Raw genomic sequence first — 18358 nt, 5'->3', positions numbered from 1 at the left:
CAAACTTTTCTTTGGGAGAGGCTGTGGATGGCTGAAGGTAAGTGAAAGGAACCAGGGCCCAGGAGCAAGACTGAACATCTACCATCCCTTTAGGGTCTCTGGGGTTCAACATCTGCACTTGACTGGATACCTAGCTGCCTCTCACAGCCCACCGCCCCATACTCTTCAACCACTCCCCTAATTCCTCTTGCACTTTTTCAATTCCAGGGCTCTTTTTTATTGATTGCTATTACATGCATATAGATAAATATTACTAAATATAGGCTTCTCACTCTGTATAACATTACTTCATTTATATTTTCAGCATTGACCATTTGGCATTGGGTTATCAGTTGGTATGCTCTTCCCTGGGGAAGATGAATTCTCCTGATCTCAGGTTTCCTTGCTTGTCTGTAGTTCTTTGTGTAGATATGATGCCTTGTTGGCCTTTTTTCTTTCAACTTTGGCATGTCTATTGGTGTCATCCTTGTTCAGCTCTTGTTTTTCAAGTGATGCAGGTGTATCTCATAGATAAATGATCATATTAACATATAAAACTATATAAAACATTCAACCTATAAGGATACACTTTTAACTTTTCTGAAAAAACAATTACCCCAACATTTGTCACATAAAGTGTATAAAAACCTTCACCAGTATAACTTTTATCCTTCTTTTCATATTCAAGATATAAATACACTAATATTTGTGCACAAGGAAGGCAGGTGACCAGTAATGTTTAGTAATGTATATGCAAAGATATTGAGAAAGGAATATATAAATCAAATGTGCAGTATATTCAAATCACATGAATAGAAACTTGCTGATATGACAGTCTTATAATTAGTGGATATTGTAAAGACATATGTTCAGGGATTATTTCTAGTGATATATATATATATATATATATATATATATATATATATATATATGTTTTTTTAAACTTTAAGTAATATATTAGCTAGAATAAAAAAATATATCTCCTCTAGGCTCAAGTATTTAAGCAGTTTGTGCCCTTGGTGGAGCTGTTTTGGGGGTTATGGTATCCTCAAGATGTAGGCCTGGCAGAAGAAAGTTTTTGGCACATGTACAGATTTTATATATTGGATCCATTTGCTGTTATCTTTCTCTGCATGAAGATAGAAACATGATAAGCCAGCTTCCCGAGTTTATGCTTTTCCTGCCTGCTGCCATTCAACTCTGACATAGTAGACTGAGTCTCTGGAAACAAGATCAAATAAACCCTTTGATCTTCTAGGTTGCTTTGGTTATGTTATTTTAGCAAGTAATTAATATAAATAGTTAATATTATCCTTAAAATTTTGATAGACTAAAATAATCTGTACTTTTAAACATGATTTTGAGTAAATGTACTTAGATTCCATAATATGTGTATATATTTACATATATATTTTATTATAAATATAGGAATATATGAATTTCATTAAAATAATTAAATATATATTGAAATTTACATACTCCACATTTTATTCATTGGTGTGGTTTGTAAGTTAGTTAATCAGGTTTTACTGAGGGTCAGAAAAGGAAAGCCCAAGCCGTCTTATGTCCTTTTCTGTGAATTACATGAGAAGAGCTTTGTCTTCATGCTTATTATAGGTTTCCCTGTGACATGATTTTAGAATGCATTTCTAATACAGTGTAAGCTTCCTTGACTTTGAAATTTTAAGAACAATAATACTATATGCCAAATCCAATTTACTGACACCACCATCTTCTCCTTTTATATTTCATCAGATATTTGAATTAGATATAAACAGTGTGCACATAAAATTTATTTTTAATAATCTTAGATTGAAAAATGTCTAGATGACAGAATATGGATGAGGTTGAACTGCATGATACAATTGACCAAAACAAGTGTCTGATCTATCTTTTTACCCCATGCCTACTATCAGGCCCCATTTTTAAAAAAGAAAATTAATTGTTCATGGCAAGTGTGTTGTCTTGTTTAAAAATAAAAGTGACTTTTCCAAGAACCAGGGTCAAATGAGGCAGTGATGTGTGCCAGCACACAATGATGTGTGTTTTCTTTACTGCTCTCTGTGTTGCTTGCAGTTTCTCCAATGATTACTCACATATTGAAAGCTCTCATATCTGTATATAATTCTCTTTCATTTCTAGATCTCAGCCTCTAAGTGTCTTGAAAAACATGTGCACTTGGATTTAAAGACTTTTCAAATTAAAAAAAAAATTAATTCCTCTAACAGCATTTCTCTTCCTCTCTGTTTTCATACCTCATGTTCACATGAGAATAAAGGGATTTCTCAGTGGCTGATGTGCCTGCCTGCAAGCATGAGAATTCAAGTTTTTATCTATACATCTAATTGTACAGAGGGTTGTGTCTGTGATTGCAGCACTTCTATGTTTAAAGAAGAGGTAGAGAGAGAGAGAGAGAGAGAGAGAGAGAGAGAGAGAGAGAGAGAGAGAGAGATCAAAGGCCAGTGAACAGGGCACAAGCATCAGAAAGCAACAGTAGCTGATGTCTTCAAGCACTGAATAAAAATAAGCATGTTTTTCTTGAAGTTCTATGAGTTTACCTAAACCGTATTTAGATTTGGAGAATTCTTTTATTTCCCACTGCAGTTTCTACAGCTCAAACTAATATAGCATACCTCACTCTAACAAGTCTGATAAAGAATAAAATACCATTTGGGAATTATACTCATCCTTCAGAATGGAATCTTTGATGGTTCATCATACTTCCTGGGAAAATTCTTAACTTCCAGGGAAGGGCATGATCTACTGAGGAGAAAAATATGAACATGTGTATTAGAAGCTTCAAAGTTATTAAAAAAAAAAAAACTCTGAAAATGGGCTGAACTGTTCTATTAATGAATGCATTTCTGAAACTTAAAATGCCTTGTTTGTGATGGATTGTTGAGGCTGAAAGCAGCTGAGATGGTATCTTATAAAGCATGAAAAAGACTGGTTCAGTCGACCACAATACAGTATCCCCGGCTGTACCTCAATGGGTTTGACTTTCGTTTTGCCATTAGAATGATTGAGTGTGATGTAATTAAATCTCTCTATGCTTCTCTCACTTCTCAATCACAGGAAATTTACAATTCTTAAATCTAGGGCATGAATCATTGACTGAGCTGCATTTATTAGCACCACAGAAGTGCAAAAATCAAAATGATCTGAGATCAGTGATCTCAGAGGAATTGAAAATATTACATAATGAAGTTTTGCCTCTGAACCATGTGAATGCTCTCTCATTTTAGTAAATTCTGCTAGACAGAAAAGAGAGAAAGAGAAAAAAGCTTAATATGATCTATTTAAAATGTCAAAATAATGTGTGTTTTAGTGTGATTGAATTTATATAGCCTTGCTGTGCTTTCAATGCACTATTTTTTATGCATGAACCTCTTATTTCTATTTCAATGACAGATATGAGGCCAGATAATAGATTGAACATATCTTTTTTTTATCAGAGCATTTTATATCACAAGTAAAATTGAGCTGGTTCTTTCTCAAACCAACCGTGTCTGTGAAACAATGTTTACTCATGCATTAAATGAAGGTTTCAAATCACATTATGCTTGGGATTTGTTACATGTTAAACACCAATAGTTTTCTTTCAATGTGGTTATTGGCATAATACTTATGCAATAATAAAATGCAGTAAAATTTTATAATGGTTGATTTGTATCAATAGCTCCCACAGCACAGTAGCTCTTCAAACTGCAGGCATAAAACTAATGAAAACAGGGACTCTGGAAGAAGCCTTGCACATGCAGAGTGAAGAGAATATCATGCTTTGAGGGGTACTGAACTTTATTCCACTGGGTAAATTATGGCAGTGAATTCAATGAAGCTTGAAAAAGACAGATTTTATATGATTTGGCAATAGTTATACCCATGATAATATAATAAAGTATAAGAAAAAACATAAGTAACACAAATATTCAAATTGCCCTTTTATGTGGACCAAATAGAAATTATTTCAATGTTAGTATTTGAGGACCCCGTGTACAAATTGATACTCCTGGAGAAATGTAGTCAATAATAAATTCCTTCTAATTGAGAAGCTCTGAGAACTTCTCCAATTTTTCTAAATGTTTCTCTTAATATTTTAAATAATAGCTTACTAACTTGTGATAGCCTGAATCAAAGCCATTCTAGAATAGTACATATAGAACATATTTTAGTGAATAATTAATAGAAATATCAGAACAGAATAAAAATCAAACAACACACAGGTTAATTTAAATGTCATTATTATACTTGGATTTAGATCATAAAGTTACATAGGGTAACAACTATACGTATAACTTTCACATACCACAAAAGGTTTTGAAAGTTATGTATATAAAACATCTGTCATGGATTTTACACACACACACATATAGTATTACCATGGGTATAACTATATATATATATATATATATATATATATATATATATATATTTACAACTCAATTTTAAATAATTAACTGGACTCAAGGAATGGTACTCAGTGATATATTATTTACTATTAGTACACTGTAGCCCCACACATGTTCTGAGGAGTTTTTTGGTAGCAGTAGTTCTTTGAATGTTCTCCTTTGAGTTTTCTCAGTATGGAAGTAGGTGACACCAAGCCTGGGATTTTTAGTTTCTAAGACGAAATTTCAATAACACTATGGAATGATATGATATTTACTTAATTCTGGAAGCATTTGAACACTCACATTTGGGGTTCGTATTTCTATTGATAGACTTGTTTGTGGGCTGTATATCTCACATAAATTTAGTTGAACAGAATACTAGAACAATAAATATCATAAAACATCCCAGGTGCTCCAAAGCCCACCATGAAAACAGAAAGATAAAAAGAATTTACTAAACCAAGACTAATTTACTAGTCAATTAAAGGACATTTTACTGCAATGCAAGGGGATTTCAGACTCTGAGGAGCTGCTTGCTTTAATTGAATTGTACAAAACAGGGAAATATCTCTTTCATATATGAAGATTTATAGTCTTTGATTTTTCTACAACATGAACGTTTATTTTGACACAACAGCTGAGTTCTTTCTCAGACAATCCCTAGTGTACTTTTTTATGTATGCCACACAGAACTTGAAACTAAGAATAATATATTATCACATAATACAATTGTCAGTCTTGCAAAATCTATACTGTTTTCATTTGGTACCACACCTGTTAGGTACCATATTTGAAATTCAATATTATTTGAATATTTGAATTTAGCATAGATTTAAGGTATTATAATCACAGCTATTACATTGAGGAACTTTTCACAGTATGTCAAAGACATGTCAGCTTTGACACTCACTTAGTAGAAAGTGACTCACCATGGTTTATAAAAACATTTGATATGGACCTAGAGAAATCTCTCACGTTGAGATTCTAGTTCACAAATATGATGTATGAAAGTTTGGAAAGAAAACATCCTTTCAAGAATATGTAGATATGCACCAGTACACTTTAGTGTTGAATCCTGGAAGTAATAAACAGAATTTTTTCTGCTACCTTACATTTATAAGTGGACAACAGGTAGTTTTTTAAAAAAAAAAAAAAAAAAAGGCTTAAATTTCTCCTCATAATGGAAATTATTAGGAGGTAGGGATGTAGCACAGTGATTGGTGCTCTTGCTGTACAGGTTTGAGGACCTGAGTTTGATTTCCAGCACCCATGTAAAAAGTCAGATGTGGTGACAATTTACACTTGCAATCTCAGTATTAAGAGGTGAAAATAAGAAAATCCCTGGGGTTCAGGTGTCAGCCATCACAGAATGGGCAAGTTTGTCTCAAATAGCAATGTGTCTGGCTTCTGAGGAACAACACTAAAGATTGGCCACTGGTATCTTTCTGTAGAATTACAAACACACACAATTGCTATACAAACATGTTTCTATATCCTTAAACATACACACAAAAAAGAGAAGGAAATAAAAATTTGATACACAATTTTGCTGGATGTTTTTATATCAACTTGGTATAACCTAAAGCCATCTGAGAGGATGGAATCTCAGTTAAGAAACTGGCTGTGGGCTGTTGGCAAGCCTGTAGAGAATTTTCTTATTTAGTAATTGTAGTAGGAGAACAGAACATATTGTGGCTGGTGCCATCTCTGGCCTGGTGGTTCTGCGTTATATAAGAAAGCATGAGTAAGCCACATGGAACAAGCTATTAAGCAACACCTCTTCATGGCCTCTGTATCAGCTCAAATTCAGGTTTCTGCCCATCCTGAGTTCCTGCCCTGACTTCTGTCAGTGTGGAAGAATAAGCTGAACAAACCCTTTTTGTCTATACATTCGTTTTGGTCATGATGGTTCTTTATAGCCGTAGTAATTTTCACTAAGATGATCATGCTGTTTAATTTCAAACCTTTGAAAAGTAGATTCAAAACCTAATCTGATAGATATTAAATGAGGAAATACATTTGAAGTTATGGAGAAGGACCTTTAAAAAGAGGATTTGATAGGTCAGGTAGTAAGAACAATAACTAATAAGGGAGGCTAATGAAAGTTTAAAAAATACAACAACAAATATTTCTGTGCAGCAAAACACCATTAATTGAGCAAAGAAACAACCTAAGAGAATGAAAAAGAAAATCTACCAGTTATAAATCTCCTTAGTATTTAGAATATACTAAGACTCTAAACACTAAATATCAAGAAACACTGCTGGTGTGTATGCAAAGTGTTCTAGACACTATAGAAATCAGTGTGCATGTCGCTTAAAAAGATATAAATAGACACATCATCCAACCAAACCACACTTGGGCATATACTCAGCCACTCTATATCTTAATGTAAAGCTTGCTCATTTGTGTTCATTGATGTTCTATTCAGAATACCGGAAGGAAAAAAAAAAACAGTCTAGAAAACTATCAACTGGTAAATAGATAATTAAAATATAGGATATTGATACAATATAGTATTACTCCAACTGTTAAGAAGATTAAATTGTGAAATTCACAGGTAGGTGGATAGTTTTAGAAACAAACATTTTGAGTGAAGTAATACATCCAGAAAAACTAGGTTGATGTAATTTTTCTCATATTCCCCATTTTTTCCATTTGCAATAATTATAGTTGTTATAAAATTAGTAAGGTCATCATTGGGGTGGACAGTGGCATTTCAAGTGCCATGAGATTGAACACAGTGGTTTTAATGTTAAATGAGAAAGGTATAGGAAGAATTTTGTGGGAAATGGGATCAGTGGGAAGTGTAAATGAATATGGAGGATTAACTATCACCAAAGATATTTAGGAAAAAGCCATGGAACTCTGCCATTTTAGAAGCTTTCTATATGGTGCATACATGTATGTAGAGTTTAAATAAAGTTGTCCTGTAATTGGCCAAAAATTGTCCCCACTAGATACCACAAGACAATGAATAGGAAAAAAAATAGTGATAGGAATAGGCTGTTGAAAAGTAATATCTCATAAACCTCTTAATATTATAGGCTATGGCCAATGCCCCTAGTTAGTCTCCAGAATTTTATGGGTAAGTTTCTATGGGTTTTGTTGCTGACATCACATACTTCAGTCATAAGCCATGGAGACATCAAACCAGTACTTATCTGAAACAGCTATCCTTACTAATTATCTTTTATAATACTGAAAGTTGCTTTGTATTATATTAAAGACTTGTCCAGTGGCTCAATAATCACACAAATGTCATTGGAGAAACAAACCACTTTCTAATTAGGTATAAGTCTCATTCAACAACTTGAAAACCATACTCCCATTTTATTAGGGCCAAAAACCTTTAGCTAGTCTGGCCATAAGATCTAGAGAACAACCTATTACTTTGCTTACTGGTAGTATAAAACTGATTCCTAATGACATATTGCTATAACCACAAATTAGTGTATGTCTGAATCCTCATTGGAGAAGCTCCTTTTTGCATTATTGGGGATTAACCCAGAGACCCACACTGGGGAGTTTATAGAGAATAAGGGACTGCATAATGCTCAAATCTAATTGGGATTTCTATATCATACCACTCCCTCAAGGCTCTGGTATGATTGCAAAAGAGGTAGCATAAAGACCCATAGCTGGAGAATGACTATAGTGAAACTGTTTCTGGGCACAGCAAGGCACTGGTACATGTAAATTAGTAGATATAAAGTATTTGAGACAGCATGGACAAGATCAGTATCAGCTTAAGTCAAAAATTCATGAATGGACAGGAAGGTCAAGATAGAGTCATACAACTACCTACGGAACTATTTGCAGTTGATAGCTGCTGGGAGAGAGGCAGCTAATTTTCATTAACTGTGTAGCTACTGATATATAGCACACACTCTGGTTAAGGCCACACATCAATTAGTATACTGTCAGCACAAATTGTAGTTTCTGGTTGTTTTATTTTTTTTATAAGAGGACACAAAATTAAGTAAAAGGAGATGGATCTGGGAGGAGTAGAAAATGAGATGAATAGGATCAAAATGCATTCTTTGGAATTCTTGGAGAACTAATAAAAAGAGAAAACAAACAAAGATGTGATAGAATTCAGCAATGAATCAGACAAAAAGAAAAGAGTAAGGTCAATTCCAACACAAAACATTGCAGTATCAGGTAGAGTAAATTATTAGCAATGACCTTAAGAATGTTCTCTTTGTATTCCCTGACCTCTTCACTCTGGGTTTTCATCGTATCATGACAGTGTTGTTTTTTTGATGCCTGTAGGCTGTGAAATGTCACTCTATACTGAAACCTCTTATCCTTCTGAGATCTGTTCAAGTACCACTCTTATATCAAGGTCTAACCCTTATTCAACTATGAGCCTTTTAGCATGACACCCAACACCTACCATTCCATTACCTGGTGCATTGTCTTAACAACCTTTTCCCCTGAGTAATATATTGTGTAATGGTTTCCTCCCTGTTGGAAACTTTCTACTATGCAGGGAAGCTCCTTAAGAAACAGACAAACAATTCAACATAGGTTCAGAAACTCCCCAAAACTAACCAGATTCACTAGGCCACTCCCTGCCAGAGTAAGCAATGAAGGCAGAGGCATTCTCAGACTAGCTCTCAGACTAGCCAAGCTGCAAAAAAGACTCTCAGACTCTGAGACCAGATTAAGAGAAGCTGAGATCACCCAAGCTGCCTGGAAGAGGTTCAGACCAGAGTCACTTGCAACGGAAGCTCTTCAACCAATTGAACCAAGGTATGCTGCATGTCTCAGCTATTGTGAGCTGTCAAAAGGTCTCAGTGGACCTTGGAGATAATGCACTTAGCTGTCAGAGTCATTTCTGCTCCTATAGGTAACCCCTTATTCACATTCCTTTAAGTAATGCCAGTAAAACTGTTTGGTTCACCTAGGTAAACTTTGGTGGTATCCATCATAGTTTGTTCTGTCATGGGATCCCTATAAGAGGAAATTAGGCATGTGTGTTACTTCTCCCCAGGGAAATTTTGTTATGAAGCAGATTACAGCATCTTCAATTATTTGCCTTCATTTTTGTATCTTCCCTTTTATTCAAAGTTAAGAGTCTCAATTCCATAGGCCCGTTAACTATTTTATACTGGTTATGTTTCCATTTTGTGTACCAGAAATTATTCACAGCATTTCAACATTTGACAAACAAAATACTTTTTTCAAAGATCAAAATGACACTGTAACTAGATTTATCTATCATATTGACCCTGTATTAATCTTCTAGGTATGATTTAAATCCCAATATGTTCTTATACAAATTGAAAATTTGTGTTTCATATAATAGCTTCCCTTTTCCTTAGAAGATCACAAATCTTTTCTACCTCCTGAAAGACATCATGCAGGAATTGCTGCAGTAGGCCAATGAGCTTCCTGGAGATGGCCTACCATTTTTCTAGGCTGTGATGGGTGTATCCTGGGAGACATAGCCTCAGGGGCTTTGCCTCAGGTTTCTTCTTGTTACTTATGTGACTTCTTATGTTTGTCACTGCTCTTCATCATATACCTGACATGGTGTGATTAGGGATGGGAAAACCCTCACTACCAATAGCCCGGTGGGGTTGCTTCCTGGGTAATAGCCCCTCTGTTGTGCAAGTCTCCTGCAGATCAACATGAAAGTGAACATTCTTGAGATAATGCTGTTTAGATAAATTAATGATTTCATGGAGTTCCTGATTTAATTTAAGAAGTTTTAGGAAGTTTCTAGAATTAAATAATTTGGGGAAGCTAGGGTATTTGATGGAAAGTTTAAAGTTAGAATCAAAAATAGAATGTGCCCTTTCCTCATAGAATAGCAAGAGCTACATAGGTGTGCAAAGGAATACAGGGAGCTTTCATGTGATATAAGCATGTAATTGTAATAGCAAGAAAAATAGCCTTGGGACAAGTTATTGATCAAAGAGTATATTCATTATAGGTTGGGCCTGAGTTCCTTGATTTTGTCATCTATGGATATGACTACAGGCACAGGTTTAGGTGTGCATCATAAAAAGACAGGATTAAGAATAAATTGTAAATAATAAGAATAAATAAATAAGAATAGAGGATAAATGATTAGGGAGTTTAGTTGAACAAGATTTGAAAAATAAAATGGAGGTTAGATGACCTTTTCCTTAGTAAATACATTCTTGCCACCAGCTATGTATAGGGAAAACTTGCTATGGTAGACTTGGCTTGCTTAAATTTTGCTAACCTATGATATGAAAATTCTTGCTTTAGTGTTACAACGAACTTGTGCAGAGAAAGATAAATAAGAAGTAAGTAATTAAGTTTAAGTTTCAAAAGAAGAATATGTAATCAGTAATTCTGTTGTAATTCCTCATTCCTGTAACGACTTTAATCTGTTTTCTGAAAAATATGTATTTGTGATGATTGCTTTTAGAGAATATGTAATTTCATACATAGAGAAATCTGTCTTAAGTGGTATAAAAACAATAAGAGAAAAAATAAACTTGTTGGACCCAGTTTGTTAGAGTTTACTCCATTCAACAATGTGTATATGTGTATAGAGGAAAGTGTATAGGTATAATCTATGTGTGTGTGTGTCTGTTTAAAATAGTGGGATCCTGCTTGTTGGAGCTTTGCTCTAACCATCTAATATGTATATGTGCATGTAGGTAGGTAGATAGTCAGGTTTGTGTATATGTGAAGTTGTTGGAGCATCTTGCTTTATCCACTCAATGTGTGTGTATGTGTGTGTGTGTGTATGTGTGTGTGTTTGTGTGTGTGTATGTATGTATGTGTGTGATTCCCCTTACACACACCATTTCTCTTCTTCTCACCAAACTCCAAATAATTTACAGAGTATAGAAATTTCTTACTAGTCACAGGGAGTGCCAGCCCCAGTTTCCTCAGAGAAATGTCCACTAAGTGATTACTGTAGTCACTGGCTGCCATCTGCAGCAGCCCCCATAGGTAGCTATCTTAACCAGCCCCCATCAGCTCTATCAATGCTGGTTCCCATTGGCTGCTATTAGCACCATCCTCAATCACTGACTTCACACTCAGCCCTCCTCAGCTTATGCTGTTGGTTTTGAAAGTGGCCTAAGACAGCCTGACTTTGAAGAAATTGAATCTTTTATACATGTATAAAATATATTGAGATTGTTGTCACCTCCCACTTCTCACATCTTAACTATTTTTATTAAATTCCAAAGGAATTAGTATTTACTCATACTTGAATATTATTACACAGAAAATAGCCCAATATATGATATGATTAAAATACCATGAAATACAACTTATTTATTTCATACTTATAATTGAAAAAATTATTTTTTGTATAGTATATTTGATCATGTTTTTTTCTGACTCTTCCCAAATACACTGCCCCACTCACAAAGCCTCATGCAATTTCCCAATCTTTTTTTATAACACAAATAGACAAACAATTCTTAGACTCTATACATTGTCCAGTAGTGAGTTATTGTGTTAGTAGCCTTCTACTGCAAGAGGAATTTTCTCTGATGATGACTGAATAATACACTGATTGGTGGGTATAGCAGAATATTGTTAAGAGTCATTTAATAACTGTGTTCCTTTAGCAGAGAAATAGTATTTAGCTTTGTCTTAGGCCCATGACATATTTGGGCTAAAGTTCATAACCATTAAAACATTGTCAGCCATGGGTTCCATCTGTAACTCCTCTTTAAATGGACACATTTCTGTCTTTTGGAGAACTTTTCTGCTGTATATACAGCTCCCTAATTCCCTCAACTTCAAAAAGCAGTTAATGGCTTTTATCTCAGCCATAAATAATTATTCAACAGAATAAATTATGATAATAGGTCTCATCATTAACAAGTATACTAAAAGTCAACAAGTCTGTTTTACTACATATTTGGGTTCTAGGCTGCCTTCTCTACCTTCTTTGCTAGTTTTTAAACTCTATCGTGATAAAAAGGACAAAATTACAAATTTATCTAAGATCTCCTATAAGTACTTTTCAATACAGCATGAATTTTTTGACAATCACTGAACTACAATTTAAGAAACTGTATGTTTCTTTCTATAGTTTTGCAGTTATATGTTACCTGACTTAGAAACTACATTTTATTTTTGCATCCCACTATAATTCCCAATCTATAAAATTGTGTGGAAGGGACTGGGTTGCTAAGTGGTAAAGTGCTTGCTTTGTGTGTTAGAGATTGTGGGTTTAGTTTCCATGAATGAAGCAAAGGAGGAAAAAAAATGAACATCTGGATGAATGGATAAGAGGAAAGAAAGATGGAAGGAAGGGAAAAAAGAAGGGAAGGAAGAAAAGGAGGGAGGGAAGGAATGGAAGGAAAGTAGAAGGGAAGGAAAGAAACAGAAACTTGCTTATACATAGTAGGTTATAAGAAAATGCAATTCCTTATAGCAAACTGTGGGTCCCTTGTTCTGGAGGTTGTCCCATGGCATCTCCCGACAGGGGACAGTGTGAGAGCGGGTGTCTCCACACTGCCTCCAGCCTGCGTCTTCACTGTCTGTGGTCTCCAGCCAACTGGATGTGAGAGGTCGAGGACAAAAAACACAAAGAGCTAGCAGGAGAGGAGATTGAGATTGCCTGCCTCCCCCCACCCCACCCCCGCTCCCCTTCTTGGTTGGTGGGGTGGTATCGGACATTTCTGGCAGGGACCCAGATAGGCTTAGGCTAGTCCTGTGGAAAAACACAAGCGAAACCCTTCCCGGTTTTAAGGAGGGGGTCTGGTGCCTTCCAAATTCCATCTAAAGGATATCACCATCCATCGTATTAGGATAGGGGGAGCTAATTTTGGTGTTTGTCAATGGAGGGAAATAGGGGGATGTTTGGAGGTTTTGTAGATGTTGAATATGTTTAGGGTAGTCAGAGCCTTCATTAATTGTATATTAGGGGGATAAGTGGTGGCTTGTTGTTCCAGTAGTTGGGCCTTCAGTGTCTGATGTGTCCTTTCTATTATTCCTTGTCCCTGAGGGTTGTGGGACATTCCCGTATGATGGGCAATTTCCCAGTGTGTGTAGAAGGTTTGAAATTGAGAGCTAGTGAAGGTGGGGCCATTATCAGTTTTTATCTGCTGAGGAATGCCCATGATGGCAAAGGTAGAGAGCATATGGTAGATCAGCCTTTTTGAGTTTTCACCTGTCTGGGCTATAGCTCATATAAAATGTGTGTAAGTATCTATGGTGACAAAAACATATTTTTGTCTACCAAATTGGAGAATGTGGGTGACATCAACTTGCCATAAGGCATTGGATTTGAGGCCTCAGGGATTGGTGCCCATGGTTTGTAAAGCTAGGGTGGTAATGAGGGATGCACAAGAGGCAAGTGATTATTATCCTTCGGAGCTGAGCAAGGGGAATGTGGGGAAAGCGATCATGAAGCCCCTTTAGATTTGTGTGTGTGCATGAGTGAAATTGATCTGCTTGCTCAGTAGAGGCTATGAATGTCCCTGTTGAGGCAGTTTGGTCAGTGAGTGCATTTTCCTCAGATAAAGGACATGGCAGGGGACTGTGGGATTGGATGTGTTGGATATAGATGGGGGAGGCTCTCTCTTGTAGGAGGGCAGAGACCTGTATGAGTAGAGGGGAGAGTGGGTTGTCATCTAGTTTGATAAATGATCTTGACAACCAGGGAAGCAAATTGACAGCATATACACTGTCTGAAAAGGTTAAGGGGGCCTTTGACTTCTTTCAGAGCTAGGTAAATAGCATATAGTTCTTTATATTGGGGGGAGTGGTGGGGGAGCTCTTGGAATTGGAGGATAGGGGGTTTATCTTCAGGGAAGTAGCATATTACTGTTACAGCTCTCCTCTTCCCCCCATCAGTAAATATTGAGGGGGCTCCTGCTATGGGCCCTCTTGAGAATAGTTTGGGGGTAGGCCATCACAACAGAGGGAGGGTAGAGGCCCATTTTTCATCAGGATAATGGTTGTCAATTTGTCCTGGGAACCCTATTAAGCTGATAGTGAAGTGGGATAATTTTTGATTAGCCACTGAACGTCAGAGGGGGAGAAGGGGGTGACAAGAACATCAGGTTCTTAGGGTTTGTAGGGCTCTATCTCTGCCATTTTTAATCATGTTGGCAAATGCATCTACTTCATTTAACATTTAGGGTGCACCACCCATTGGGTTATGGAGCCATTCTAGCACCCCCTGAGGTTTGTAAAGGGCTCCTACAAGTGTAGGGGAGGAGTTAAAGATAAAGAAATGTATAGGTATGTTTGGGACATACCTAGCAAGAGCCATATCTTTTAGGGCTGAATTGACAGAATTTAGAGCTTGGACTGCTTCTGGGGACAATGTTCTTGGGTAGGAGAGACTTTTATCTCCTTTCAGAAGGTTAAAGAGAGGTTGAAGGGTGTTTGTGGGAAGGTGGAGCCAGGGTCAAAGCCAATTGAGATTGCCCAAAAAGCTCTGGAGGGAGTTGAGAGTTAATTTTTGAGGAAAGGAAAGGGTGGGTTTGAGGGGGCATATTGAAGTAAGGGAGATCTCTGTTCCTAAAAATGTAATGGGGAGGATAAGTTGGATTTTGTGAGGGGCTATTTTGAATCCTAGGGCAGATAGGGAAGTTATTAGCTGGTCCTTAAGTTGGGAGGGGGAGGTAGAAGCATCTCCCCATACCAAGATGTCATCTATGTAATGATAGATGTTGAGTCCTTTGTCTAAATAGGGTTTTAGTGCAGTGGCTACAGCCTCCTGACAAATGGTAGGACTGTTAGCCATTCCTTGGGGAAGAACAGTCCATTCATATTGTGAGGCTGGGCCAGAGTTGTTAATGGGTGGCACTGAGAATACGAAGTGTTCACAGTCCCGGGGGTGGAGAAGGATGAAAAAGCAACGTTCCTCTATTGCTAATAGAGGAACAGTGGCAGGAATGGCTGGGATGTGGGGTAGCCCTCTCTGAGGGGAGCCCCAGATTCACATGGTTTTGTTAATTGCCCTCAAATCTTGTAACAGTCTCCACCCCCCTGAGCTCTTTTTTATAGCCAACACAGGGGTGATTCATGGACCGTGGGAGGGGCGGATGTGTTGTAGAAACAGCTGCTCCTCTACTAGTTCTGAGGGCTCTAAGCTTCTTCCTTGATAGAGGCCACTGTGGGACCCAGATGGCTTCATCAGAGAGCCAATCAAGGCAGGCAGTACTAAATTTAACAGTGGCTCCTAGAATTGGGGGTGATTTGGAGGGGGGCTATTTGGGTCTCCTTGGGTACTATTTTCTTCATAAGTAATATTTTCTATCTTACTGTGGTCTCTTTCTGGCTGGGTGGTAAGAACCACATCTAAGGCTTGTAAGATTCTCTCCCTAAAAGATTGTTGGCTACTTGAGTCACCAGGGGGTGTATGAGGCCTGTAGCTGCATCTGGGTCTTCCCAACTATAGGTCTGCAGCGAGGACAGGGGGGCTTAGGAGGATTGGAATCTGTTATAGAATGGGAGTTTAGTGGGCATTCATCCTTCCAATGCCCTGCCTCTCCACATTTGAAGCAGAATTCTTCTGTTTTTACTGCTGTCACAAATGCCTGAGCTACCGCTGCAACCTGGTGTGATATGGTTCTTATTTCTCGGGTTGCTACAATCCACCTATCGTGATGCTCTTCCCAGAGACCCTGGCAAGCTAGCCTAGACTCAGAAGTCATGCCTTCCCAAACAATGTTAAGAAGAAGGTCTCTTGCTTTGGGGTTGGAGATTTTTCTTTCTAAGCTCATTTTAGTTCTGAGAATGAAATCAGATAGGGATTCTCCAGGCTTCTGATGAAGGGAGAGCAGGGAGTGGGCAGGGTCTTGTGACCCTGAGGGTGGAGTGAGCCTGTTCCAAGCTTGAATGGCACAGAAGCTGACCTGCTCATAGTACCCTGCTGGCTTAGTTGCCTGCTGTGCCCCAGTAGAGAAATCTTCCTGGCCAGAGAGTTCTTTAAAACTCCATGGAGTGTCATCACCCCTCTCCTGGTTTTGTCTGACTTTTTGAAGACATTCATCATAATAGTAGGCTTCCCACTTTAGAAACATTGGGCCAGGAAGAGCAGAATGGCAAATATCTCTCTAATCTTGAGGGGTTTAAATTGGCAATATGGCTCTGTAAGAGAGATTTTGTTCATGGTGTGTGAAAGCCATCTTCCTTCACTGCTTGCCTGAGTTCTTTTAGGTCTGAGGCTTGGAGTGGGTACCATTTAAGTGGTTTAGCTAGAGTGGGGTGGATATTAACTGGGAATGCTCAAGCAGTTTGGATTTCAAGTTCTGTATCAGACTCCTGAGTATCATGGGAGGCGGGGTTAGTTTTTGCAGGAGAGTCCCTGAAATTGCAGAGTTGTTGAGTGGTTGATGGTTGAGTATGAGGGACTATGGGACTTGGCAGGGTTTTATCTATGGATTTTGAAGGTCTGCTTGGAGAAGGGGGAGGGGATTTATCTCTCTTTGGTTGGATAGGAGTTGGTGGAGTAAGGGGAGAGGCAGGCAAAAGCTCCTTTGGCATTTTAATGGAGCCTTGTCTTTGGGCAGGAGAGGAAGGGGCAGGAGGAGCAGATGGTTTAGTTGGCATTTCCTCCAAGGCATAAGGGGGTGGGGTGGGTATATGGATTTTATCTCTCTTATTAGTTAGGTAAGGGCCTCGAGGTCTGAAACAGGGTGATTTTTGGAACCTTGATCTTTGGGTTCACTTGACTGAGGGGGCCCAGGAGCTGTGCTGTTGTTCTCAGTCTGTCCAATTTTAGATGGTCATATACATTGTCAAATTTCGGCTAAGATCAGCAAAAACTCTCAAGGGTTTTTTTATCTCTGTTTTTGATAAGGAAAGCTACTCTGCTCCATGAGTCTTGGCTGTAAATATTGTCCTCTGCCATGCATGGTGCTATCTGAAGGACTTCCTCCCAAAACAAGGAGCCTTGTTTTTTTTTTTTTTTTTTTTTTTTTTTTTTTTTTTTTATTTATTTATTTATTTATTTTGCCTATTTTTATTCTGTGGGACTTTAGTAGGGCATATATTTGCCTGGCCTGGGGTGATTTTTTATGTGATGTTGAGTTTTTCATGACAAAAAAGAGGAGAAAAGCTTTGTCCAATGGAAACATTCCCTTGGCCTATTGGCTTTGGGGGATTCCACAGTGGTCCAAGAGCGCCAAGCCTTCCCGAAGATTTAAGGACTGGCAGCTGCCTTGTGGCTTTTAAATGGCTGCTATGGTACAAGGTTTTATTCTTTTTGTTTTAAAGAGAGTCTAGATAGAGAGTCTTTGCCAATGTCCATCACAGGCTGTTGGGATTTAAGCAGAGGCCAGAGGAACCTTCAACAAACACCAGAGAGTAGCTCTGGCCAGAAGGTATCAATTGTTCCTTCAGCTTATTTAAATCCATGTGATGGCTCTGACTGAAAACACAGGAGGAAATAACAGGTTGCTTGTCTCCAGAGTTGGGGGGCTCACCTTCCCAAGGTATCAATTCCTGTGGCTGTCTAAGCTCCACATTGGGTGCCAGCTGTGGGTCTCTTGTCCTGGAGGGTGTCCCATGATGATCTCCTGACTGGGGATAGGGTGAGAGTGGGTGTCTCCACACTGCCTCCAGACTCTGTCTCTAGGTCTCTGGCCAGCCAGATGTGGGAGGTCGAGGCCAAAGGATACAAAGTGTGAGCAGGAGGGGAGATTGCCTGCCCCTGCTGTTGCCTCTGCCCGCTCACAGCTGACTGGTCTCTCTCAGGTGCTGCACCTGTCTCTCCACGCTGAGCCAGTCCAGGCCCGGGCTGGGCCAATAAGGAGCCAGCTAGCTGGCAAGGAAGCAGCTTGATGTCCCAGGCAGGTTCTGGGAGAGCAGAGCTCTCCTCAAGTGTTACAACTCTTGTGACAAAAACTCTCAGACACCAGGATGATTCTTGAGCGTGCTTTACTTCCCCTAAATAGAGCCCTTATATACAATTTTGGGGTGGGTTAGGGTCTGGCAGCAGATAATGCCTATTGGCTCAGTCTGAGAGCTTGGAGATACCTCATCTGCATGTGGGAGAGCCTGAGGCACTGGTCCTCCTG

This window comes from Arvicanthis niloticus, chromosome 14 (assembly GCF_011762505.2).
Source record: "Arvicanthis niloticus isolate mArvNil1 chromosome 14, mArvNil1.pat.X, whole genome shotgun sequence".
Lineage (NCBI taxonomy): Eukaryota > Metazoa > Chordata > Mammalia > Rodentia > Muridae > Arvicanthis > Arvicanthis niloticus.
The sequence above is the reverse complement of the archived record's forward strand: the minus strand, read 5'-3'. Positions refer to the sequence as shown.